This window comes from Canis lupus, chromosome 1, assembly GCF_003254725.2.
Source record: "Canis lupus dingo isolate Sandy chromosome 1, ASM325472v2, whole genome shotgun sequence".
NCBI classification, from domain to species: Eukaryota; Metazoa; Chordata; class Mammalia; order Carnivora; family Canidae; genus Canis; species Canis lupus.
Window position 1 is genome coordinate 84,946,684 of NC_064243.1, and position 27,626 is coordinate 84,974,309.

A 27,626-nucleotide genomic window follows, 5' to 3' on the forward strand; every position below is an offset into this window, starting at 1 on the left:
TGGCGAAATTGGGCAAGATTTTGTTCTCATATGCAGAGCATGAGGATGAGATAAAGAAAACTTCTATTTGAAGAGAAAATAATCCCTATACTTGAAACGTACCATGGGCTGGGTGAATAGCTGACTGAAGGAGTACTTTAGGAGAAGCTCTAATTACATGGGAAATGTAACAGTCAAGAGATTAAAGCTGATGTGTAAACTTAACCACTCCTTAGTCATCTGAGCCTTATTCTTCTACCTTCTCTGAGCAGTGATTCTTTCACCTGTAAATATGGTTAATAAAACCGAGTAGGAATCTGATTTTTGAGAATTAAGATAATGTCTGGTAAGAGCCTATACACAGCAGATGATAAACCTTTTTGAGGTAAATCCTGAAAACATTATGTTACATTTTAAAAAGTTGGTTTATAGGTCATAGGGATTTTTCTCTTCCTGCTTTTTAATTTTTCTATTTTTCTCTGAGTTTTTGTGGATGATAAGATATGTACCAAACAGGAACACCTAAGTGGTTTAGTCAGTTAAGTGTCTACCTTCGGCTCAGGTCATGATCCCGGGGTCCTGGGATTTAGCCCTGCATCAGGCTCCCTGCTCAGTGGGGGTCCTGCTTCTTCTTCTCCCTCTGTCCCTGCTCCTGCCCCTGCTCATGCTCTCTATTTCAAATAAACAAATAATTTTTTTTTAAAAAAGGATATGTACCAAATACAACATAAATACAAATAACCAAGCAAATGGAGTTTATGAGAAAAGAAGGTAAATGATGCTAAACATTTGATACCATAAGAATGCTGTGATACACAAATGCTAATGATTTACCATTGATCAGTATTATAGCTGACTTGCTGTTAAAAAATTGTAATATGTACTATAAGCTGCCTTATGTTACTCATTTCTAAATCTCAATTTGTCTGATTGGCCTGTTGACTTATTTGCTAATCAAAATCCACGTTTTTATTTTGATAGAAGTTACCTGAGGTACCTGTCCTCCCCCCAAAAGGAAATTTGCACCCACGGAGACTTGCCACAGTGACAGGTGACAGTTCCCCCTACTGGCCAGAAGCGTAGAGGACAGTATGCATATTGTATCCTTCCTCTGAAAGCATTAAGAACTTATCTCGAAGGTATATAGGTGGGACAGTATCTAGATGTACACACATACATATGCACACATACAAAAAACACCACTTGTTCGCATTTTCATTCCTGCTCCACTTATATAGGCTTGACAAATGCATATGGAAGGTAAGTTGATACAATTGAAAGGCATCTTTTTTGTGTGAATACCAGGAGTACAATCCAGGTGGGCTAATTTACTAATAACCACATAAATCTGCGTTTCAAGCACTAAGACTAGATTTTAATTTTGACCAAGTATGACATACTCAGGAATCCATGTCCGCATTAAGTTTAAGCACAACTAATTTTTTTTCATGTTCTTTATGATTTTCTAACTATTCTAGACTATTTTTTTTTAATGTATTGAGCTTTTCACTGATGTTTCAATGGATGTCTCTGCTGGGCGAGATAGTGTGCTAAGTGCTGAGGCTGGAGCAATGAACCAACCAAGCAAAATCTCTTCCTTCATGGAGATTAGATTCTAGTGGGGAGAAATAAATGTTCACATTAATGCACACTAACCTCCGAAGTCTTCAATGTATAACGCATGTCAAATAAGTAAAAGCGAGTTTTAATTATTCCTTTAATGAAACTTGGAAATGTGAGTTTTAATTCTACCATTGCTTAGATGCTATAGTTGACCTGTTCCTTAGGAAATTGATAGATCTAGTTTTCTGCTGATGTTTTTAAATACGTTCAAAAATGCTAATATATATATATATATTTTAAAGATTTTATTTATTTATTCATGAGAGACACACACAGAGAGAGAGAGAGGCAGAGACACAGGCAGAGGGAGAAACAGACTCCATGCAGGGAGCCCCACGGGGGAATCCATCCTAAGTCTTCAGGATCAGGCTCTGGGCTGAAGGAGGCGCTAAACCACTGAGCCACCTGGGCTGCCCTTAAAGCTTTATTTTTAAACCACTCAGATTAGATTTTTTGCAGCTGAAAGGTTACCTTTCTAAGGCTACTATGTGAGCATATTAATTAAATAATATTAATTAAGTCAAGAACTGGCCACAGCACACTGTTATGTTACCATTGGATTGGAGACTGGTGTTGATTACCCTTGGGCCAAAAAGTAACTTGCAGCCCGCAAGAGAGTACATGGGAGCCTGAGATCCAGAGATCCCAGTTGCTCTTCTGTTTTGTGACAATAGCTCCATGAGAAATGGGTGACCTTAACAGTTGCTGTGTCTCTCTACCAAAAGGGGTTTGTGGTGATCTCATCCTATAGCATGTGCCCATGCAGTAAGGAGTAGAACTCATGCAGTTTTTAAGGATGCTCCAAACTTTTCTCATCTCTGTAGATGACCATGAGAGGAAAATAAAGATACTAAAGAGACTTTTTGTTTGTTTTAAAGATTTTTATTTATTTATTCATGAGAGACACATACACAGAGAGAGAGAGAGAGAGAGAGAGAGAGAGAGAGATTGGCAGAGGGAGAAGCAGGCTCCATGCAGGGAGCCTGACTTGGGACTCTATTTCTGGTTTCCAGGATCACACCCTGGGCTGAAGGAGGTGCTAAACCGCTGAGCCACCTGGGTTGCCCATAAAGAGATTTTTAAAAAGATTTTATTTTTATTTATTCATGAGACACACACACACACACACACAGAGGCAGAGACACAGGCAGAGGGAGGAGCAGGCTCCATGCAGGGAGCCTGACACGGGACTAGATCCCAGGTCTCCAGGATCACACCCTGGGCTGAAGGCAGGCACTAAGCCGCTGGGGCTGCCCCCATAAAGAGACTTTTTGAAGCATATCATAGTCAAGTAATACACAAAAGAACTAACTGGCAAGATACAGTGAAAGTAATGTTGGGATGTAAACTGTTGCCCAGAAAGGTATTTCCATATAAAATACCACAGAGATAATTACAACCAGCATGGGAGAATAAACAGCTCCCTTTTAATATTAAATTTCATTATTCCTGTGTTTTCCACACATTCTCCTCTTCTGCTATTTTCATTCTCAGTTGGGAAGAGAGATGGTTCAAAACACTTTGCAGCAAACTTTTTTAAGTCAAGTAAAATATGCAGTGGATAAATGCTAGCTCCTTCTCGGCCTTCAAGATTCTTACCCTGGGGCTAAAGAGAAATGTCTCATATGACCACCATGCCTTTATCCCAACCGCTTTTTCTCCTTTGCAGAAAACTACTGTTTCAATCACGTACTTATATTCTTAAAAGTCTGCAACTGCATCTGTAGGTAATTTATAGAATTCCATATTGTTTTGAGTGTCATGATACTTGGTCTACTGGAAGAGGAAACAAAGAAGCTTCCACAGGTGGAAGTCACTTTTGAAACTTCTTCACTCTCTGAGATAGTCCCATGCTCTAAAACACAGGACTCACCCGATACACCTGTGGGAAGAATTGGGGTAGGCAAACAAGTGCCACAAAGATACCGGTGGGAAGAATTAGGGTAGGCTCAAATCAAGGTGTCCACAGAGTGGCATTCCTTCTAGAGGCTCTAGGGGAGAATTTGTGTCCTGCCCTTTTAAGCTTCTAGAGATTCCCAACTGCCTTGGTTTCTGATCTTCTCCCTCCCACTTCGAAGCCAGCAACATCACATTTTTCTGTGTCACATCCCTGTTCCTGACTCTCCTCTGTCTCCCTCTTTCACTTTTAAGGACCTTTGTGTTTACATTAGGCCCACCCATGGAATCCAGGAGAATCCCCTTAATTGAAGATCAGCTGGTTAGCCACCTTCATTCTATCTACAATTTAGTCCCCCCTTGCTAAGTGAAAGAATTCATTCACAGGTTTTGGGGGTTTAGGACACCTGGTGGGACAACAGCTTTGGGATGCCACTATTCTGCCCACTACAGAGATAGTAGGTGAGAAGTACTTAAGCAAATTCAATAGTGTAGGGTCAGCTTATAAATCCACAGAGCAAACTTGAGTTAAAACCTTCAACCTCAAGTCACCTAGGTGGCTCAATGGATGAGCATCTGCCTTTGGCTCAGGTTGTGATCCCAGGGTCCTGGGATCGAGTCCCACATTGGGTTCCCCCCACAGGGAGCCTGCTTCTCCCTCTGCTTGTGTCTCTGCCTCTCTCTTTGTGTCTCTCATGAATAAATAAATAAATCTTAAAAAACAAAACAAAAAAGAACCCTTCAACATCATCTCCAGATAATGAGGTGATGATTTAACAGCTCATTTTACCTATTGCAAATCTGATGTTACATCTGAATCAGTCATGTCAATGTTAATAATTCACTCAATTTATATTCCAGCATGCAGACATGACATTAATATTAATCCCAAATAATTCACTTTAAAACTTCTTTAAACCAAACCATATTTGATTTTAAAGTATCTATTTTTCTATCATCTACAAAGATAACAAAAGTATTTGAATAGTGAAAAACCTTATTCTGCCCTTCTTTCACCTTCCAAAGTAAGTATGCTCTGATGAAGGAAACGGTTAACTTATAGAAGAAGAGAAAACTCTCCTTCACCAAGCAAACAAACAAACAAACAAACAAAATGAGAACTAGGAGAGAGAAAAGGTAGGTTTTAAAAAAGTGTACTTTACTCTTCATGGTTTGAGCCTGGCAGAGTTTCAGTTAGAAGCTTGTATCGGATCCTTGGTAAGCCATGGCTCAAGGTTTTATTTGCGGTGTTTGTGAATAATAACCCCTCATTTTTTCAACCGCCATTAATGAAGCAAAGTACTAGCTCCTAGGATTATAAAGAGGAATTAAATGTGGTATAAGCCTAAGGATGTATAACTTCAGTGCAGTAATGGAAATGTGTTAAGAAAGATATTTATGGATTATTAAGGAAGCACTAAGAAAGGGGATCTAACACATCTTGGAGAAGAAAAGCAAAAATAGACTTAAGAATAACTTCCTAGCACGTAGATGCCTGAGATAAGGACTAGCACATAAGCAAGTATGAGTCAGGCTTTAGGATAGAAGTAGAGCAGCCAAACTAGACTCCAGGAAAACCATGAACTGAAGAACAGAAAGTGATGGAGCACTCCAAGCTTCTCTTCCTCAGCATGGCCAACTTCTTCTCATTCTACAACATTCACTTCAAAAACCACCTCCTCTGAGAAGTCTTCCCTGACCAGCCTTACTGAACCACAATTCTCCAGTAATTCATGATCACAGCAACCTATTTACTGCTTTACCCGTATTTATTACAATCTTTACTTATGTTAATCCATATGTTTAGGTTTTTACTTCTCTTCTTCCTTACTAGAACGTAAACTATCAGGCACTATCACCACTGCATTTTTCTAGAATTTTTCATTAATGAAATATCCACAGTGATTTTTAATAATAATTTATTGGAAGCTTTTTTTTCCCCCCCAGTCTTCCTCTTATTTCAGCTGCTGATGAACTGCAAGAAATCATAGTGGAGCTGGAAAAAGTCCAGGAAAATTTGAAACTTGTACATGGTCATCCAAATGCAACAGTGTCCCCAGGGAAGATAATATCCTGGGATTTGTTTGTCAAGGCAGAACAAGAGAGAATAAATAGGCTTGGAAATGTAATCCTTTCTCATAGCTTTAGAATAACTAAAATCATATTTAGCATTGTTAATCTGGTCACCCTCTGAGTACATATCCTTCTGATATTTGTATTTGGAGGCAGGTTAAAAAATTGAAACCATCATATTATACTCTACATTCATGAGGAATATATTTGAAGGCATTTATTTCATGGATACACAAATGAATATATGCCAACTTCTTTTACAGATCTATTTCTGTCCCTCTAAAAGGTCTTTAAAAAAATCACTTCACAATGTTGTGTTGAGATATAGGTTCTAGCTGTTAGGTAAAGCACATTCTCAAGAGACTTGTTAAATTTTGTATCACTGCTTGCGAATCTTCAAAACCCTATCTTTAAAATCTAAGATCTATTATTTCTGACTTTTGTAGGAAGTCGTCAGACATGTATTTTCCTATTTAGACTTCTACTGAATCACTGGCTATAACCAAGACAAAAACCCATCTTGGGTCACAATGATTTAGACCTGACTTAAGGTAACTAACAGCTGAGGAAAAATACTTTGAAACAAATAAGATAACAAAATGATCATCATCTTCATAAAGGCTTTGAGTAGTATTTTATTTTATTTTTTTAATTTTTTTTTATTTATTTATGATAGTCACACAGAGAGAGGAGAGAGGCTGAGACACAGGCAGAGGGAGAAGCAGGCTCCATGCACCGGGAGCCCGACGTGGGATTCGATCCCGGGTCTCCAGGATCGCGCCCTGGGCCAAAGGCAGGCGCCAAACCGCTGGCTACCCAGGGATCCCTGAGTAGTATTTTAAAAGCAAAAACTTTGAAATCCAAAATAATTTTATACATATATGCATAGATAGGTGGATATAAAATATTATGTGTATTTGTGTGATTTGTGTGTGTGCTCTATTTTTTGGTGTTAAGAAGAATTATTATGTTACTTTATAGATACTCTTTCTTCAACCACCCCCTCTTAACTTACACACATCACACATTCTTTTTTTTTTTTTTTTGAGAGAGAGAGAGAGAGAGAGCACACACGCACATGACCAGGGGAGGGGGAGGCAAAGAGAGGGGAGAGAGAGAATATTAAGCAGACTCCATGCTCAGCACAGAGCCTGACATGGAACTTGATCCCACAACCCTGAGATTATGACCTGAGGCAAAATTGAGAGTTGCATGCTTAACTGACTGAGCCACCCAGGTGCCCCACATTCTTTTTTTTTTTTTTTAAAGATTTATTTATTCACGAGAGACACAGAGAGAAAGGCAGAGACATAGGCAGAGGGAGAAGCAGGCTCCCTGTGGGGAGCCCGATGTGGGACTCGATCCTGGATCCTGGGATCAGGCCCTGAGCTGAAGGTAGATGCTCAATCGCTGAGCCACCCAGGTGTCCCCAGATACACATTCTTAAATAAGTAATCTGCTGTTTTGGACTTTTAAATCCATACTGAGTTATGGCCAGTGAAACTGGCTAAGGAAAGCAAAACCCAAACTCAGAGATGATATCGGGTTATTCCAGCTCATGCCGACTCAGTTTATGATCCTCTGCTCATCTCACTCAGGCTTCATGTTCCATGTTTTCAATGTTTGCTTTTACTGGAAGAGACCTATCCTGAAGCAACTCCACACATGGGTGGCACCTTTAGCCACCAGTCCTATCATGTCTTTCTTGTTGGTCTTTGGCTTCTCACTTGGCTCTTAGAATGTTCATACTCTGAGGGTAAAAAAACTACTCTAGCCTGAGCCACTCTTTTGTCACAAGTTGAGCTAATACCTGTCTATGTTCCCCATCCCCTTCAGACCCCACACCAGTTTTCCCTAAAACATACTCACACACACATGCTTTCTTAGGCGGGAAATAAGGATTTAGTTTTCCAGGACAATATTTTTTCTTTTTTTTTTTAAAGGATTTTATTTATTTATTCATGAGAAACACAGATAGAGAGAGAGGCAGAGACACAGGCAGAGGGAGAAGCAGGCTCCATGCAGAGAGCCTGATGTGGGACTCGATCCCAGAACTCTAGGATCACATCTTGGGCTGAAGGCAGGCCCCAAACCACTGAGCAACCCAGGGATCCCCTTATTTTCTTTCCTGTAGCTGGTAGCTCAGAGTCAGACACACAGCAGTTACACAAAACACACCTGGTGAAGACTCAGCCATTATGTATGAAGAGGCATACAAACACAACATTTAAAGGTAAGACAAACTGTTCCCTGTGTCTAGTTTCACATGAGAGATATCCTCTCTCATTTTTTTTATTTAGAAAAAATTAGTAAAATTACTCTAAGACACATATACCTCAAACAGATTTTTTTTAATTTAAAGCAAAAAACCCCCACAAAACAACCAAAAAACACCAGAAAATTCCCTTTTTATCTTAATATGATGCTTAGTTCAAAGACAGAGGACTGCATTTGGCAAGAAACAGGGAAAGAGAAAGAAAGAAAGGAAAGAAAGGAAAGAAAGAAAGAAAGAAAGAAAGAAAGAAAGAAAGAAAGAAAGGAAGGAAGAAAGAAAGGAAGAAAGAATTATTTCTATTTCTGGTTAGCCCAGACAAAATCAGAATGATGGAGGTGGCCAGGCCAGAGGCAGTCACCTCCTTCATCAGGATTACCCTATAAGAGTCTAGAAAAACTGGAGGACATTATAGTTGCATTTTTCCCCCTCATCAGAGCCTTTTCCTCTCAATTACCAGTATTACAACTGATCTTCAATTACTAATAGAATTACTGATTTTCAGGGGTGCAGTGTGATCATCCACTGTCTCACATAATGCATTAATTCTCTGGCTGTATTTGCATTTTTATTTATTTTTAAAAAAGATTTTATTTATTTATTTAATTAAGAGAGAGAGAGATTGAGAGAGAGAGAGCATGAGCAGGTGCGGGGGGAGAGGAAGAAGCAGATTTCTCACCACCCCTCAACAAGGAAGCCCCATGTAGCTGGATTCCAGGACTCTGAGATCATGACCTGAACCTAAGGCAGACGCTTAACTGACTGAACCACCCAGGCGCCCCTATATTTGCATTTTTAAAATTCACTCCAGTATAATAAACACCTAACCTCCTCTTATGATATGACCTCAGATTTACTTCACTGTTTACAAAACTCTTGTCTGTAAGTAGTATCCTTGTTGTCTTAACTGTTCTGTTCCAGACACCTCATGTGATAGTGGATGAATCCTGGCAGAGACCACCATAGATATTATGGAGAAAGAATGTTTCCAGTCCTGGAACTGTCAATACTTATCTCTGATACAAGAGAGAACAGGAAAAAAACTTTAATAGAGGAAAAGGTATTGTGAAAACAACCACATTATAATTGAATAGTATTTCCAAAAATGTGTAGAATATCCTCAAAATTCATCTTGAAATGAATTAAATAGTTCTCTGTTTTTTAACTTCATAGCAGCTGATAAATTACCATAGATTCCATAAGAAATATTTCAAGATGACTTGCAAGTTAATGAGTCACTATAAGCTAAGTTCAAAGCTCAAGAGGCCCATGAAAATGTTCTGAGAAACACTTAACTTTTAACTTTACAAACCTTAGAAGAGAATTAATTTTACGACAAGAATTACATTAAAGTATGCAATTATAAATACAAATGTTATTTTAACTTACTTTTATCCCCCCAATCCCATAACTCTTACTCCACACTTCTTTTAAAGTACTGATGTTCATAGCATCATAGCAAATTAAACATGAGAACAGTTGGCTAAAATCATTTAAACTTACCAGAACAAAATATTAACTGTACATGTAAAGTGTGACTTAGAGAATATATAAAAAAATATGACTCCCACTGGCTATAAAAATAATTACTGAAAATACTCCTGCTGTAGAACTTTTAAGAATCTATGCCTTTAAAGCTTATAGTGATATAATGAAGTTTCTCTGACATTTAGATCATTAATTAAATGTAATTAATTGTGTTTCTTTATGGGAGAATAATTTTATTTTTAGAAGACAAGTGGATAACTCAGAGGTAGAGGTGGTGTATATTTTACTTTCATGATATTTGTAGATAGCCACAATCCAGGGAAAGAACACAATGGAAAATGTCTTAGGATTATGATGGAAGACGATACAAAGATGCCTCGTGGATGCTGGGTTGCAGCAGCTGGAAGTCTAGAGGGGCAAATATTTGAGAATCCTAGAAAACCTAGCCCTCCAGGGCACAGTTTGCATAATGCTCTCATTCTGTTCCAGGAACAATGAGGAGTCAATGTGACATATAGCTAGTGAATGATGAGCTGGCGTCCCTCAACTTCTCATCTGATGCTTTTTGAGTATATTTTACTTCAGCGCATCTCTTCAGAATAGACAGGTATTGCGATGAGACATTTAACAGATGTACAGGCAGCCCTATATTGCCTTCCCTAACCTAAATTTAATTTATGGCAAGAAAAATGGATCAAGTTTGCATGCTTTTCTTATCTTTTATAGGAGAAACGCACAGCTAATATAATGTATTTATTTGAAAGGGGGACACCTGGGTGGCTCAGAGGTTGAGCATCTGCCTTTGGCTCAGGGCATGATCCTGGGGTCCTGGGATTGAGTCCCGCATTGGGCTCCGAGCATAGAGCGTGCTTCTCCCTCTTCCTGTGCCTCTGCCTCCCTCTCTGTGTCTCTCATGAATAAATATATAAAAATCTTAAAAAAAAAAAAGAATAGATTTTAAAGGATGCTCAGTAACTTGGTACAAGGTGACATGGTGATATTTTAATATACACTTTTTCCTGTGTTCTTTTCCATCATCAAGACTGTAGTTAATGTGTGTAGCACAGTTGATTAGAACATGGGGCTAATCATAGGTTTGATTTCTGTGTGGGCTGCATGGTATACATCCCTCACTGGGCCTTTAATTAAAGCAACTAATTATGTTTCAAATGCTAAGGGCAAGAAAATGTTGATGGATTGGTATCTTAAATCTTGCCAGCCTACTAAAAACAGATGTGGAGTTATAATGGCCCTTATCAACTTTATCTATAAAGTTTAAAGTATCCTATTGTTAATATCAATGTCTTAATAAACATTTAGATGTCATGATTCTGTTTCAAGTTTTATACCTGTTTTACCTTTCCACTGGTTAAAGGTTAAAGTTGAGCAGGTTAGTGCCAGGTTAATGATGAAGTTTGCTCTCAAAAGTTAGTGTACATAACTGATTACCTAAGTATAGGAGTGGTAAGGTCTTAGATGGATAATTTAAGTGGTTGGAGCATGGTGAACATCCACTGGCAAAAAATGAAACATTTAATGAAAGATCTCAACAGCAGGCATATCTTAAAATAAAACAATGGAATACTTTGTTAAAATGTGATATGTCTATATGCATTTTCACAAATCATATCATAACAGACAATGCAGGCAGTGTTAGCATACAAACCTTTTTTCAGCCTCAAAAAGAGATAGCATTAAATCTGAAAAACGATTTTAACTATTTCCAAAATGTCAATAATAATTTGCTAAAAAAAGAAGTCAGGAAATCAAAGTTATGTTACAACAGTGCAGAACTAAACCAGAACAAAACACAATTCCCTCAAGTTACATGGGATGAGTTGGTGTTTCTACAGCACAGGGAGATGCAAAGACCAGGGTGTAGCAAAAAACATGGTCCCAGCTCGCTTGTTTGAATTTATTTTAAAATTTGGAAACTGGGACATCTGGGTGGCTCAGCGCTTGAGCGCCTTCCTTCTGCCCGGGTTGTGATCCTGGAGTCCCGGGGTTGAGTCCCACATCGGGCTCCCTGCATGGAGCCTGCTTCTCCCTCTGCCTGTGTCTCTGCCTCTGTCTCTCCATGTTTCTCATGAACAAATAAATAAATTCTTTAAAAAATAAAATAAAATTTGGAAACCAACATTTAACTGTTATGTCAGTATAAAGCACAGTTAACCAGTGTCATACGCATATCTGATCCAATGACTCTCCTGACTCGAATTCTTATAATTTCCCAGCCTATTAACCATTTACACGTTGTCCAAAGAAGGACGCCTGGGTGGCTCAGTCCATTAAGCTGCTGGCTCTTGATTTTGGGTCAAGTCATGGTCTCTGGCTCCCTGCTTAGCAAGGAGCTTGCTCCTTGCTGCAGGATTCTTTCTCTCTCTCTCTCTCCCTCTGCCCCTCCCTCTGTTCACATGCTCACTCTCTCAAATTATTAAATAAATCTTTAAAAAAAATAAAAAATAAACTTTGTCCACAGATCTAATGGTGTAAGAGAATCTGAATAGTGGCTAAGGAGAAAGTTCAAAGCTTCTGTCAAAAATGATTTAATTAGTTTTAGCCAGTCCACATTATATACTGTGAAATCTCAGCTGCTCAGCAAAGAATCCATTAACTGTTCACAAAATGATGCAGAGATGTTTGAGCACACACACACAAAAAGGGTAATAGTAGGTTGGCAAACATTCAGTTTCATGAAGATTTTGGAAGGATATACTAGAGGATCATGAAAAATACCTTGAAGAGTTATGAATTTCTGAGGCATAATTCTTGAATTTTATTTTTTATCTCATTCACTAGTTAATGAAATTATTGCCTTCAAGGTGGAGTCGTAGTTTTTAATGAAACCTACTTCATTGGAGATTTGCGTAAAGAAGACAATTTCATGAAATATCTGAAAGCAAAGCAAGGAGAGGAATAATAGTGTGAGACCTCAGTTATATTCCTCTGCCTTTTTATATGCGTGACCAAGTTTCCTACAAATATCTTACTTGATTTTGATTTTCTGTGAATAATTTTCAAGGTCGTGATTTTATTTTTAAAAATCCAACAACTTAAACTCATGGCTAGTAAAGGAATACACTATCCTAATAAATCCAAAGATATGAAACTATTGTTTCCTAAGGAATAATGCGGTCCCAAACTTTTAAAGCAGCCTTACTTAATGTCATAAGTTACCTGTTACTCTGAATGCATCATTTCCAGTATTAAAATGTACTGTTATGATCCTCAAAGTCTTTGTAGCTTTCTAATCTGTATTGTTGATGAGTTTGTGGCCCATTCTTTCAGAAATCTTATGATAACTGAAATTCACTTGAATCCTCAAGACCTAGAGAAATTAACACTAGATTGCATTAGAAATGGCAAACTCCCTAAATTAATTATTGTAGGTACCCAACAATTGCTGACAAGTGAGATAATTTGTGACCTTCCTTCTGCACTTTCCAAATCTGTAATAGGTGTTCTGACTCTATGTGGGCTATAATGTAAAATAGATTTTTCCTAAAATTACAAGTTATTTAATGAATAAAACTGATTTTAAGTAAATTAACAAATATTTATTGAATTTTTAATAGTTTTACTATGTACCAGATGCTGTTTTGTTAATCAACTTTATCATGGTATAATTTCAATGAACTAATGAACACCAAAATGAACTCTTCATGAAGATCAACTTTTTTTCTACTAAAATGACCCCTTTGAGTGTATCACTCAATGAGTTTTAACAAATGTATATACCCGTGTAACAAACACCATGATCAATTTACAAACATTTCATTACTCAAAAATAAACATTCCTTATTTCCACTCCCTCCTCTAGACACCATTGATCTTTTCTAGAATTTCATGTAATTGGAATTAGTAGATACTATTTTATACTTGGATTTTCCATTTTTACTCAGCATAATAATTTTGAGACTCACCCATATTTTTGTATTTCAGAAGGTCATTCCTTTCTATTGCTGAATATTCCTGCTGTATGGATAGACCAGAATTTGTTTTCCCATTCTCCTGTTGTTAGGCTATTGTGAACAAGTGTTATGAATATTTATGAATACATCTTTGTAGAGACATATGTTCTTACTCCTTTTGAGCAAATATCTATGAGTAGAATTGCTGGGTCATATGAGAAACTTGTGCTTAACTTCCAAATGCAATATTAAACTAAAAATGCTATTGTAAGAAAAAAAGAATAGGGTTTTTTCTCTCATCAAACTGACATGCAAACCTAATTGGATTTACATAAAAAAATCATAGAGCCTTGGTTTTCAAAAACTGAACTGAAATACAAGGTATTTTCTATTGCTTTATAACAAATTACTACAAATTCAATGTGTTAAAACCACATGCATTTAACATCTGTCTCTGTGATTCATGAGTCTGGGTATAACTTAATTGGCCCTCTGTTCAGGATCCCACAACGTTGTAATCAAAATGTTGGTCAGGTAGTGGTATTTCTAGAGTTTGGGATCCTCTTCCTAGTTCACACCCAAGAAATCAGGGGTCCTTATGGTTGGAAGACTGAAGTTCTTATTTTCTTGCTAGCTATATCAAGGAGCTGAGCTCAACTGCGAGATGCAGATCAGTTCCCATGTGGTCCTCTCAGAGACCTTTCACAATAGGGACCTCACTTCCTGGAGGCTAGTATGATAATCTTTGACTTCTAGGAGGGCCACAGTCCCTCTTTTAGAGGGCTCACCTAATTAGGCCAGGCCCATGCAAGATAGTCTCCCCTTTACTTAATTCAAAGTCAACTGATTATGGACCTTAATTATATCTGAAAAACTCCTTTTGCTATAAAATGTAACATAATCATGGAAGTAATACCTCATATTCACGATCTTACTTATACTCAAGGATAGGAGGATATACAGAGCATATATATTAAGGGTCAGGTACCTGGGGGGTTATCTTAGAATTCTGTCTATACTCAAGGCAATACCTTGGATTTATTCAAGTTTATTGACTTTATCTTCATACCTCTCTTAATTTGGAAGGTTATTTTTCTGAGCAAAAGAGAGGAGTAATTTTGCCACACAGAGGAAAGACTTAAATTTCCAATGCCTTAGAAAAATCATGCCACATTTTTTTTGTTCTGTTTATAGTGTCTACTTTAATCATTTTAAAACAAGCACTTTAAGAAAAAAATCTCGTTTTTTGAATCTGAGTAATTTTCTGGCTAGAATAATAGTTTTTTGTGAGATTAATTTCTTTGATTTTGGATACCTTTGTCTCCTTTGAGTTATCATCTGAAAGCTGTTTAAATGAGTGTAAGTCTACTCTTAGATATATCTCACATTAATAGCACTGTTCTTCTTTAGAATGGGACAAATATCAAGATACCACTCACAGCAGATGGCCCATAAAGCTGCAGAAGAAATAGTAGAGGAGCTAAAAGAAAATTAGAAGGCTAAACCAATAAAGAATTCTCCCTCTCAAAATTAAATGTAAACCAGGTGAAATTCTTCTTAATTTGGAAGAGCATGAGATGGTGTAGTCCATAAATAGAATTGATAATAACATCTGGATAAACATATACAGAAAACTCAAAAGTGTGTCGAAATCCATCTCCATCAGACACAAGAGACACAATTTATTCCAATCAAATTCTGCAGATTTGTTGAGATTTGGGAATTGTCTTTTTAATCTGTCCAACTAATCCTAAGTGCTGTGCCATGTCTTAATTTTAGATTTTTGGACTACAACATTGAACTCTTCAACACTGAATTCAATGCTACTTTATAACTTTCTGTGCTAAATTTATAAGGGGGAAGGATATGTGTTTCTTTTCCTAGCATTCATTTTTAAAGAAACTTTTGTTGATTGATTTTTTTTTTTTTTTTTTTTTTTTTTTTTTTTTTATGATAGTCACAGAGAGAGAGGCAGAGACACAGGCAGAGGGAGAAGCAGGCTACATGCACCGGGAGCCCGATGTGGGATTCGATCCCGGGTCTCCAGGATCGCCCCCTGGGCCAAAGGCAGGCGCCAAACCGCTGCGCCACCCAGGGATCCCTGATTGATTAATTTATGGGGGGAGGGGCATAGGGAGAGAGAGAGAGAGAGAGAGAGAGAGAATCTCAAGCAGACTCCACACTGAACTTGAAGCCCAACACAGGGCTGGATCCCAGTACCCAGAGACCATGACCTGAGCCAAAATCAAGAGTCTGACGCTTAACTGACTGAGCTATCCAATCACCTTCTAAAAAAAACCTTTAATGTATTTTAATGAAGTTGCCATTTCTTTTTTATTTTATTGGGAAATATTTCATCTTATCCCAATGAGAAAATATAAAGTCAGAACTCCAAATTAATGCATTTCTAGAAAATTCCATTTTCTATATTAATAAAAGAAAATAATTTTACAAATTATTGAACAAAATATTTCACAAAGAAAGCATTTATGTTTGATTTTACAATATTCTAAAATTATATTATTATGATCCAATCTCCCTGGTTAAAAAAATCCAATTAAAACAACAATAGAAGACTATGAATTTGTTTAACCTTTTGGAAAGTCAACTATAAAATAAATTAGCCAAGGCTAAAAGATTCCACTATGGTGAAGTGATAAGAAAATTGGCTTCCCCATTCTGCAGACCTGTTCCATAGGACTCCCTGCATTATCCTGTCTTTTCTAATCTATGGAACGTCATCAGAAAGGCTCTTTCTGCACTTTATAAATCTGATCCAAGCTGAGGCAAAGAAAAACAAGTTTTCTAATATTTATTTTTATCCTTTCTGATGACTATGAAGTATAGTAAATGGGCAAACTGAGCCATCATAATAAAGTTAAACAAAAGAAAACAAAATGAAGGAACCAGCAACACCAAAAATCAAAGAAAGATTATCCAACTGAACTGGCAAGGTCTTAGAAGATCATCAAGGGTATGTCAATGCGTAGTTGAAATTTAATTTGATTTATCAAATTTATCAACTATCCCAATTGTCAAATATTGAGAAATTATAATATATAAATTTATATATTTGTACATATATAATTACAAACTGCATTAAAAACATTATAAAAACAGGTAATAATGGTTTTTCTATTCAACTATACATAATGCATTTTATACTCTGTATTGAGACAGGAAATACTGATAAAATGTTTTCAAATATCTTTTTTTTAAGAAAAATATTAGAATGTCAAAGATGGAAATAGTAACACTATTTGCAAATATTTTCATGTTTTCTAAATATTTAACTGAGGAGTTAAATAAGTAGTTAAACCCCTACCTTGTATAAACCCCTTTCTCTGCACTCTAAGGCCATAGAGGTAAATGAAAACACAGACGGTGTCCTCAGTTAGAGTTGTAATAATAACAGAAAACATTTATTGCATATTTATTTACTGCATGAGAAGGTGCTCTGCCAAAGAGTTTAGGTGCCTGTGTATCATCCAGTCCTCATGACAGTACTGTGAGTTATGTGATGTTAGCACTGCCTTTTTCCAAGTCAGAATATAGAGACATGGAAGACTGTGCTGGCTCAAAGCTAGCTCGTGGGAAATCGGGATTCAGTGGGGTCCAGGCCGGGAAATACTAAACCTTCATATTAAGTATTAATATTTAATATATTAAACAATGCCTTTCTGAATCCAGTTAGCCATGAGGCATCATTTTCAAGGTGAAGACACACGATCTGACATGGACCTCTTCTTTCCCCATCAACAACCTGTCCACATGTCATCAAAAGGCATGTTTTAGATAAATGTACACGATTGTGCATGAGAATTATGTTAAAGAAGTTAGAGTATTTCTAGTAGATAAATGAGAATAAAGAGAATTAATAGAAAAGCAACAAGAGGTAGGAAAGAGAAGAAGATAAATGAAACGTTTGGGGAAAGAGTCAGGTTTGGGGTTTTGGTTTATTAGAATTTGGGGCACTGTAAGCTAAGAGCCAGCAGGTGGCGCTAGAGCACGCATATTCCAACATCCAAAAATGTTGGCCTGGTCTCCTTATTCCCACTCACAAAAACAAAACAAAAGCAAGAAAAACTCCACAACTGATCAAATACTGGGAGTTGAGCACTGAGTATATGTTAGTGATAGCAGCTGTAAACTATATTTTCAACCATTTTATGAAAAAGGGGACTATTTGAAATGAGGTGCTGTTGTGAGGAAATGTTGGAATGCCAAAATGCACCGTAATATTTTATCCAGTTTTCTTCCTTTCTGGTTCCTTTTCAGTATTCACCAGAGACGTTTTCCGTGGCCACTTCCTAAGCACAAAGTCACTTGCAGCTTCCTGGATCCACTTAATAAATGCAATGCCAGGAGATTAAAAATGCTCACGTCCCCCAATTATTTCTCAGACTGAAATAAAGATTGAGAAAATAAAATCTCTGTCTAATATGATTTTAATTAAGAGCACACTGACAAGTAAAAAAAAAAAGAAAAATAACTTTGAAATTCTCAACCAATTAACACAGTCCTACTTTCCCAAGAAACTAAAGACCTGACAAAACTAATAGCCATTTCATTCCTGGTCCAGGTTTGTCTCCAACAAACATATATTCATTGACGTGTCATCTGTTTGTGACCCATGATGCTTCTGAGTAGACTTTCTGGTTTGTTGAGGAATGATCGCTTGCCATTTTCAGTACAACAGTATCTTTAATTTAATTATATATGAATATTTGACAAAGCATTTATAAAAAGGAAATTAATTGATTTCTTATCAAAAGCAACATTCATCTGCTTATTATTCCTGTAAGATCTTTCCACCATAGTCCCACATATCTGCGCATAGAGGCAAGAGATGATTTCATTTCTTTAACACACTAAAGGATATTGCTAATACAAAGGGTTTGGAACAATTGCAATAGAGTATGAAGCATCTGCATATTCAGCATGTCGTAATTTTTAAATAAATGAGTGATGACATTTGTAATCTAAGTTTCCTTCCTCTTTCTGGCTTCAGATTTCAGGAATAAAAAAAAATATGATTGTAATGATTATAGTTCAGGCCACTGATGGATGCTTATGGCACTTCCTTAACACACCCACAAATTGGACAGTGTGTTAGTGATGGATCTTGCCCTCCTTTACCAGCCATTTCAGGTTTTAAGGGGAGGATACTCTTGCAAAAGTTGTGGAAGAGTATAACTGAGAGATTAGTTTTTTCTTTGCTTTTAAAAAAGGATTTAATTTATTTATTCAGGAGAGACACACACAGAGAGGGAGACACATAGGCAGAGGGAGAAGCAGGCTCCCTGCGGAGAGCCTCATGTAGGACTCAATCCCAGGACCCTGAGATCACGCCCTGAGCCAAAGCCAGATGCTCAACTGCTGAGCCACCCAGATGTCCCCAAAGCTTTCAGTATAACCCTGTATGAGCTTAAATAAGGCATCTTAGAGGTAACCAAATGGGTGCAAATTCAAAGGGCTTCTCCCCAGACACCTTATTTTTCATAAGATGGGTGCTCACTGACACCAAAATAGATTCAGGCTGAATGGAAGTTTATTTTAAACATCAATACTCTCTCTGAGATTTGAACTAAGATTTATATTTTACTTCTAGTTTAGTTTCTCATGCTGAGTTTTTCTTCCCTTAAAATTATTAATCTAGCTAACTTTCCATCTCTGCAAAGGAAAATAAAGTTTATTTAAAAGAAAAGAAAATATGTGAGGAAAAGGGAGGAGAATTATATGAGAACAACTCTTTTTCTTTTTCAATGGTCTTGCCTGGGTAAACAGATTAATTGGTGGATCAAAAGGCAAAATAAAAATTTAAGTAAATATCATTATTATGCAACCAACCAATTCTTGGGAGTTAAGAATCAGAGAAGGATGGAATCTGGAGATTTTAATATCTTTGTTACCTGTATGTGTGCCCTGCAGGTCTTGTGCCAAACAAGGATCATGTTGGGGCTTTTGTAAGCCAGGGTGAAGCAAAAGACGCCCTTCCAGCTGATTTATGCAGTGGAATAAAGTCATGGTTTGCAACATTCCATGGCAGGGTAGCATGAAGGGAACACAAGAACCTAGGCAAGAATTTATGTTAGGTCACACCACTACTCCTCTAGATTACTATGTTCTCTCTAAACCTACCTTATTTGAGTTCCTCACACATCCATGATGCGGGCTAATTTGTGGTTAGGAATTCTCAGCAAGTAAAGCTTCTTTTATTGCCTTGACTAGGCTGGGGCCAAAATGCGCAAGGACTTTCACATCTCCATTTTTAAGGGAAAGCAAGTCTTGCCCTTGAGAATTGGCCTTTTGAAGAATCCCCAGGATTATTCAAGGGGTCCTACCTCCTACTCAGCTCTGGTTCCCACATTTGTTTCTGGTTCCAAGGGCACATCCAGTACTCATTCACCCCTCTAGATTGCTCTTATTATTCGTCTATTTTCCTAAGAAAATAGACGCTTGAAGAAGCATCTACGCTTTAAGAAGTCGATCGGTAAATTCTACTGAAAATTGTCAGTGTGCCTTACCAAAAAAGATTTTGCTGAGTATCAAACCAACTATCTGAACCCCATTTCCCCTTAAACAGCTTGAGTCAGTCTTCAGCCCACATCCCTACACCGAAACTCACATTCCAAGATAATTTTCAGAAAAAGGTAAAATTGTGACTCTCATACAAATATAAAATGAACATGTGTGAAGGGATTCCTTTGATTCCTATTCTGTGAGAGAACCAGGCAAGTGTTAAAACCAGTTCAAAGGAAAAGTCAGAATGGCACAAATTTGCATGGAGTAAAGGAATGTTGAGATGAACTGCAGTATGGAGACCAAACTCTGGTTTTCTCACCTCCAGTTAGGTTACTACCAAACTGGACAGGAAGTGTCAACTAAATACTACCAGACAGGCCAGCATTTCCCTATCACTTACTTATGCTCATGAAGAGTTGCAAAAGTGGCTCAGAGATAATGAACTGAGCTAGAACCTGATCACCTGGAAAGGTTGCCACGAAATGCCACAAAAGGTTTTCCTGTTAAAACACAATTTTTTTCAATACCGATCTTATGAAGGTCATTAATGATTCCTAAGCTGAAGAAAATGTAATGTCACTTCTCAATAATCATCCCACTGCCACTGTTAACAGCTTTTGACATAACTAATGACTTCCTCTTTTTCTTTTTTCTTTTTTTTTACTCCCTCTTTTTTGAAAAAATTTCTTTGCTTTCCCCTTTGCTTTTCATGAGCTCTTCTCCACCAATACTCACTGACTACATGGTTTCAACCAGTTCGGAGGGTTTTCACATCAACTACATGCTTAAAGTTCTTCATATTATATCTTCAGTCCCAATGACTCTGGGTACTCCTGACATGTTATTTTTTAAAAATCCCATCTACTGGGCCGTCTGGGTGGCTCAGCCGTTTAGCGCCACCTTCGGTCCAGGGCGTGATCCTGGAGTCCCGGGATCGAGTCCCACGTCGGGCTCCCTGCATGGAGCCTGCTTCTCTCTCTGCCTATCTCTCTGCCTGTCTCTCTCTCTGTGTCTTTCTCATGAGTAAATAAATAAAGACATCTTTTAAAAAAAATCACATCTACTGTCAAATTGCCAAATAAAACTATGTTATCTGAACTTGAACTTTCATTTCTTTTCATCTAACCCTTTTTCAAAGTACTCACACGCGCAGACCAACCTCATGCAGTTCTAGATATTCAAGCCAAGATGGCAATCATCCACGTGTTTTCCACATGTCCTCCAGGTTCATTCTCTACCTTCTCCACCTTGATTTGTGACAACCAAAGCTGACCTGTAGGAATTAAATCAAGCTTCTCTCTTGCTCCTTGTTTAGCTAATGGTTTCAGTCCAAAGAGGAACCTGTGGGTCAATTGGTGAGGGGGGGGGGGAGGGGGTCAAAACATTGACTCCCTTCTCTACACTTTTATGAGGCAGCTCTAGGCTGGATGTTTTCCTTAAGGCTGGTCTGTCCTGACTCCCCTTAACACAGGTTTTTTACTGGACTTTCAACTTCCAAGATTAAATAACCACATCTTCTCTTCATTTGTCAGGGCATCACACTATCCCTTGGGTTTCCTATACCCTACTGATATCTTTCTAAATAACTCCTTTATTAAACACACCTCTGATTATCTTAATTTAATGAACCATATATTTTCTGATGGAACACTAAGATACGAGCCTTGTTTCACACCCAGCAAATTCTCTGCACCTATTTTCAAAATAGATCTGGAGTTTGACCCCTTCTCACTTGGAGTTCCCTGGTCCAAGCACCCTCATCTCTCTGCTGCATTCTCAGAAGAGCCACTTCACTGGTTTTGCCCCTAGAATCAGAAAACCCAGAAAAGCAAGCTGTGGAAAATGCGTAATTCCCTGTCAAAACAAAAATTTTATTTTTTCCACACTGCTCTTGTCAAGGTCATTATTGACCTCCACGTTGCAAAATTCAGTGTCACTTCTCATTTTCCTATCTTACAAGTACTGTAGAGGCTGCTTTGAGACAACAGGCTAGAGCAATGGAAACTTGATCAAGGCAAAAAGGAGCCCACAGTGACCCCTTGGTTGAATCTGGCCAGCCCATCAAGTGACCCATCTCAGAATATCCATAGGCCTAAGTGACCACTGGGCTATTTACAACCAGGCACAGTTACCAAAAGAGGGAAAGTTTCATACATCCTCATACCTCCCCCCTTTCTATTTTTTTTAACATTTTATTTATTTATTAGAGAGAATGAGCACGAGAGAGAGACAGACAGACAGTAGGGGCAGAGGGAGAAAGAGAAGCAGATAACCCCACTGAGCAGGGAGCCCAATATGGGGCTTGATCCCAGGACCCTGGGATCATGACCTGAGCTGAAGGCAGACCCTTAACTCACTGAGCTACCCAGGTGCTTCCCCTTCCACCTTTAAATGCAGTCCCCACTCACCGCCTCCTTGCAGACAGTTTCCTTTGCTGTCCTGCTCCCTGCTCCCTTGGGGTGTATTCAATACACTTCCTCTCTTTTGTTCTGTCTCTGATGAATCCTTTCACTGTCCATGCCACCAGCTTCCACCAAATGGTCATCCCACATTTGGGGGCCCCCATCCAATCAGGAGGTCAGAGCCCTTTACCTTTGGCCTTCTATAGTCTATTCATAGGCACAAACAGAGCAGTCTTTTAAAACAAGTATGTCCCTCGTGATCAAGCCCCCGAGCACCTGTGTTCCGTCCTCCAGCTTCCTTGTCCTACTCCAGCTCTGGAGGCATACTTGCTACTCCTTGGGTACACTACAGCATATTCTCATGGATCTCTTTCCTTGTCTGCTATGTGTATCTCTTAGATGTCCATTTGGTCTCTAACTCACTACATCCCTCTGCATAAAAGTCACCTCGTGAGAGGACACCCGCCCCCCCTCTATCCTCCCCTCTACACATTATGTCACAGGGCTCAGTGTCACTTGATGCAATTTATATTTTGTTTCTGTATTCATTGTTAATTTGTTAATTTGTTCCTTCCTCTTTGAAATCTAAGTGTCAGGAGACTAAGACCTTTGTCTGGTTTTGTCCTGCAATGTTCCTGCTGTGTGTGGATCATAGTCACACCTAAATAAACATGTTGGGTGTAATGAAAGAACATATAAGTGCATTATCAAATGATACAGAAATTCTGTTCTGAAACTCTTAGGCATAAACAGTCAGCCCTAATCCTATTGGAGTCTCAGCTGGTTTCAAACAGGAAATAAAGGAGCCTCTTGAATAGAATCTCAAATATAATTAAATATTTGCAAACTGTTGATTGGTCTGGATGTGACTTTAAAGCTGAAAAACAAATTAATTCAGAGTTGTGCAATGATCTTTCAGAAAGCTAATGATAAAGAAACCAGTCTTCTGGATAAATAAGATGGATATAAAGGAGATATCAGTATGTCATTGTGGGTTCAAGCTATATTTTTTTGAGTGAAAGAACATAATTATGCTATTAATATTATAATTAGTTTTTTTAAAAAAGATTTTATTTACTTATTCATGAGAGACACACAGAGAGAGGTAGAGACATAAGCAGAGGGAGAAGCAGGCTCCGTGCAGGGAGCCCAATGCGGAACTTGATCACAGGACCCCAGGATCCCGACCTGAGCCCAAGGCAGATGCTCAACCACTGAGCCACCCAGGTGCCCCTACAGTTTGTTTCTTTAATTAATAAAATTGCCTTGAATAAAATCGTGATTGCCAAGTGAATTTCTAACCTTTCCTTTAGAAGGGAAATATTAATATATCAAATTTAGAAGGGCACTGGAAGTACCCTTCGTGATCCTCTCATACAATGGATTTACTTTAGTTTTACAGTTTTGCATTTAGAAACCTCCATATATTTTATTATGTCAGTATCTTTTGAAGTCAACTCTCTAATAAAGCAATTTTGATTTTATCCTGACATCTTGGATGACATTTCAGCAATTGTCTTTTCTTCAACTTTAGTTCATTAAATTATTCTCTCCATGATAGTAGTAGAGTGCATTTTCCTGAAGAATCCACCACTTGAATTTTCCAAAAGAGTCAATTTCAAATTTCCATATCCACCTTATTTGACAAACAAAGAAAAATAAACTCTGCTAAAATCAAACAGAAATAAGAGAAGTTTATTGGCTTGAGTAATTGAAAAGGACAAATGATAATGGCTTCAGATAGTGCTTGTTCCAGAAATTCAAATAATAACTCTAGGATCTGCTATGTCTCCATCTCTAGATTCTGTTTTCCTTCATGTTGAGTTGATTCTCAGGTTTCTTATGACAAGGTGTTTTTCAAATTTCTTGCTTAGGAGGAAAGGTGAGTTTCTCTTCCCAGTAGCTCCTGAAAAAGTCCTGAGATTAACTCTGATTGGACACTTTATGAAAATCAATTGCTTCTTTTCTGACTTAACAATGTTTGAAACTAAAGTGGGAAAATATAATCCATTTATAATACAGACAAAACCAAAAAATTCTCAGACCTAAATATAGTACGAATAGAAGGCACAAAAATTAAATTATGAAATACATAAAATAACCTGAATAAGAACTAACTATAGAAATGTTAGTACTTCCAAAATTAACATAAAATGTTATGCAACTCAAATTATAAGCTCAATGAGCTTTTCTATGGAAGCATATAAAATGACTTTAGAAGGTATGTAGAAGAAAAAATCTTGAAGAGTAGTCAAGAAAAGTATGAATACTGAACAAGAACAATTAAGAAAACAAAGTGGAAGACTTCCAGATACTAAGATGACTATAAAGTCACTGCAGTCAATAGTGTGTGATATTGGCACAGAAATACATAAATATATTAGTCACATATAATTCAGTATCCACAAAAAGATCAGTATATATGTGGTTTTAATCTAACTTAGAAAGAGTGGCTAATTTAATAAATGGATGCTAATGTGTTTATTATCCAAAAAGAGATAGGACTGGATCCCTGTAGAACTGTAGGAGGCTATTTGTATAAATCTGGAGTAGGGAATTAGGCTTTTCTAAGTATGGTAGGAATCTCAAAAATCATAAAGGAAACACTAGATGTATTTGATTATTTTTAAATTACATATTTTTGTGGTAAGAGATAACCAACCATAAACAAAATGAAGAGGCAAATTCAAAGACATATTTATAAATTAAGTGTGAAAAAGGCCCTTTTTTTTTTTTTTAGGGTCACCTTAGTGTTTTTACAACAACAGGAGAAATTTCAAACTTTCTTAATCAAATTATTAGACGAATTTCAAAGTTAAAACTTAAGCTTGTATTACCAAAAACCAAACCAAAACAAAAAGCAAACAAAAAACAACCTTTCTAATGAAATGACAGAAAATATGAAATTTAATTCAAGTCTTTACTTTAAAATAAATAAATGCTAAACAGAATGCTATTAGTTGGAAAATAATATGGAGTGAAATAGAGCAAAAGCAGCACAGAAGCAATGGAAAATAATGAGATCTCAAAATGTTCTCGCCCTGATTTTCTTTTCCTGTCGGAAAGACAAAAGTTTGGAAGCGTCAACAGACTTACATTTTGGACCAAGAAGGAATTTTAGAAATGTGAGTCAATTAAGAGAACATCTTTTTTTGCAGTCTCAACTGTTGTGGGGAAAAGTAGCATCCTGAAAAATTCAAAAGGCATATGACACAAGATCAACAGGTATAAATAACCATTTTTACCCTACCTTGAAATTGTGAACAAAACATAGACATTATGATAACTGAGATATATTTTGAAGGCAGAAACTGTTTTGATTAACAGAGAAACCCCTGTAGCATCTCTTCCCAAGGAAACTGAAAAAATATAGTGTTGGCAAAACCTACTTTCTCAGGAGGCCATGGTAACTGTGAGCTATGATCATTTGTATTTGAGGGGAGGTGGCAGAGGGTTGGGAGATCATCCACTTTTGAAGGACTTTAGTGGATGAATGCACTCGATCTGCCCTAGATTCATTTCATTAAGAGAGAATGAACCAGCTCACATTGCCAAAATCAAGTTCATTGAAGGTAACAGGCCAGGGATGTTTCTGACCATCTGCCTCTTTAATAAGGGTATGTTTGCCATCATTATGGCTAAAAGAAAAATATAGAAAACAGCAATTGTTGAAGAGGACATGGAAAAATCAGAGAACTCTTTTAACCCTGCTGGTAGGGAGTCCAGATTGATAACGACCCACCATGCTAAAAAATTAGCTGGCAGTTCTCAAGGTAAACATAGGAATGCTTTATGACTCAGCAATTTCAGTCCTATGTTTGTATGGCCAACAGAACTGTTTACCAACAAAGGTCCACAAAAAGGTTCATAGCAGCACCCAAACTAAAAACCACCCAAGTGGCTTCTATCAACAGAGAAAAATAATAAATTGTTATGTATTCACCTAATGGAATACTATAATAATGAGAATGAATGAAATTAAACTGCACAAGCATGGGTAGGACTTGCAAGCACAGTGTGTTATGAAAGGAGTCAAGTTCAAAAGAGTACATGCTCTTTGATTCCCTTATACACAATCAAAACCAGATGAACCAAACAACGGCATTAGAGGTCAGGATAGTGGTCATCATTGAGGCACAGAGATTGAAACCTGGAAAAAGGCACAAAATGATGGGGGAGGGGTTCCAGGATGCTGGTGGTGCTCAGTTTGCAAACATTCAATAAACCTTAAATGCATACTCTGTGCAGCTTTCAGTAGGTAGAGTTTAATAAGAAGTTTCCCAACAAGTTGGTAGTATAAAGCAGAAAAAGATGGGGGAGGGGAAGGGAGCAAGTTGGCTTTCTTTAATTGGAGAGAGTAGTTGAGAAACATTTTTAGCCAAAAACACAAACATCAGCTTCCCATGTATAGAGTAATTGGTTCATATTACCTCACCCAACAGCCTGGGAAAAACAACATCTTTGATTCTTAATTCAAAGCCAAAGGCAAGGGGCACCTGGGTGGCTCAGTGGTTGAGCATTTGCGTTAGGCTCAGGTCATGATTCCAGGGTCCTGGGATCCAGTCCTAGATCAGGCTCCCCACAGGGAGCCTGCTTTTTCCACTGCCTATGTCTCTGCTTCTCTCTTTGTGTCTCTCGTGAATAAATTTAAAAAATCTTAAAACAAAAACCAAAGGCAATTGTTGTTCCTGCTCTAAAGAACAGTTCTGATATACTAAGCTCCATTTCTCAATTTTCTGAAATATGCAGAGTAAGAATATTGTTAACTAAATGCAGATCATCTTATAAAATCGCTTCAACACCCACAACAATTTTAACTTTGAAAGCCTTTTCACACAATATTTTTCCATTGCTTGTCAATGCCCAATGAAGTGGATTGCCAATAAATACTTTGACAATGATTCATCTGAGTGCATGCTGAGTGACTTTATATTCCAGATACTAAGCTAAGCCCTGCTGAGACAGCAGCCAATGTTCTGCCCTCCGAAGGGGTTGAAACTCTCTTCACAATGTGGTGGATTCTAAAGTGCCCTGTACTCACCTGCTCTAAGGTGGCAAAACTCCTTGGCAATTCTAAACAGACAGATGAAGGTCAAAATGCCAGTGGAACAGTTAGAGACACCCCAAGACCCAGCGAGGACTACAAAGTATGGAATGTTTGAAAATGGCATAAAATAGGCCAAATTAGCAGAGAGACGTGAACGAATAAAATCTTAGGGGGAACCTGGGTGGCTCAGTGGTTGAGCATCTGCCTTTGGCTCAGGTCATGATTCTGGGATCCTGGGATTGAGTCTCGCATCAGGCTCCCCAGAGGGGGTCTGCTTCACCCTCTGCTTATGTCTCTACCTCTCTCCGTGTATCCCTCATGAATAAATAAAATCTTAAAAAAAAAGAAAAAAAAAGAATAAAGATTTATGAGAATGACCAGCTGTGCAAAGAAGTAAATTGCAGAACTAT

General features: G+C 37.7%; 1 long non-coding RNA gene across 1 annotated transcript; it reads right to left on the minus strand.

The window, feature by feature from the left end:
- Nucleotides 1-23,838: 23,838 nt before the first annotated feature.
- On the minus strand, nt 23,839-25,672 carry LOC125752193 (uncharacterized). The gene is made up of 2 exons (XR_007401069.1): nt 25,266-25,672; nt 23,839-24,075 (listed from the first exon to the last, which is right to left on the minus strand). It is a non-coding gene; the product is annotated as an uncharacterized LOC125752193 (long non-coding RNA).
- Nucleotides 25,673-27,626: the final 1,954 nt, after the last annotated feature.